The sequence below is a fragment of the Pundamilia nyererei genome, unplaced genomic scaffold (genome assembly GCF_000239375.1).
Source record: "Pundamilia nyererei isolate P.nyererei 1_Seehausen unplaced genomic scaffold, PunNye1.0 scaffold00218, whole genome shotgun sequence".
NCBI lineage: Eukaryota > Metazoa > Chordata > Actinopteri > Cichliformes > Cichlidae > Pundamilia > Pundamilia nyererei.
Window position 1 is genome coordinate 242,669 of NW_005187619.1, and position 1,370 is coordinate 244,038.

Consider the following 1,370-nt stretch of genomic DNA (forward strand, 5'->3'; position numbering starts at 1 on the left):
GTCTGCTTTTAGCTACTTTCTCCCAGCATATCGTGACATGCAGATCTTCTCCATCTCATTTACTTTCCTTTCAGCTGATCTTTACTCTGCTTTCATTTCTTACATCTTTCAGTTTGAATTGAACAGTTCAAGTTGCTGTTCCAGTCAAAACCAAATCAAAATGTAATAATATTACACAGTAGAAGAGCTGTAGTTGTTCAGAAGTTGACTGTCAATTAAAAGTCCTTGCACAAAAGAGGTTTTTTGGATTTTCTCAACAACAAAAAGCCCTTTTTATAATCAAAACTAAAAAAAGAAGAAAGAAAACTTGCACAGTGAAGCAGAATTTGGGGCTTAGCAAGTTCAGGGTTAATGTAAGTGGGTTTTCACTGTTAGAAGTGTTTGTACTTCTTACCAAAATGCATCGTCATGGAAACATTTGCTGCTGACGTGTCCTTTTCTGGAACAAGTTATGCTCCAGATAAGAGAACAGCAGGTGCAAAAGCAGAATTTGCTGACCAGCTCTTTGGAAAATATTTTCATGTTTCCTGGAATATCCCCTGGACCTCAGTGGATGGCTGGTAGGAGGGTCTAAAGTTTACAAAGCATTTAATGATTCTGTCTTTACCTGATGAGCATCAGTAAGAAATACAGATTCAAATTCAATCTGTTTCCCCCTGTTGTCTGCAGGTGATTTACAAACATTTTTATTGTCTTATGAGCCTAAATATCAGATCCAAAAACAGGGCACTAGCAGGGAATTAGTGCTCTGCTGAGTCATCGGTGTTATCAGCTGATATTGGCTATTTGATAATCAGTATCAGGAGTTATGATGGCTGAAACAAGCAAGAAGGCAGAGAGCATTGTTGCATTGAACTGAGCAAAGTAAATAAATGAATAATTATTAATAATAATAAATACATTAAATTAAATAAAAGGAATAAATAATGTATAACATATGTTGGGGAAAAGTGTTTATAGGTTGTGTCCCTGGAAGAAAAAAACAATCAGGATCAGAATACTGGGGTTTTCACCAGCTGATCTTCGTATTGCCATTAAAAATCTAAAATGAGTCGACTCCCATCCCTCTACCAGGGATGTTTATTCTAGCAACACTGTAGCACAACTCCCTGATCGGTGTTTTCAAGAATCATACAATAATTTTAGGGTTTGAAATTTGTACATTTCAATTTGTGTGTCCACATTGCTTGTACATGTATTTAATTTAAAATCTAAATTTGAATAGAATGTAAGTAAATACATTTTGTTAGGTTTTAGCATATTTTACGTGGCACCGGGGATTTTCTTGAACAAGTGTTTTCACTCATACACGCGATCTCATAAATCCTAAACAATCCTAAATATTTAGAAGTAGAGTTTGGAATGTCAGC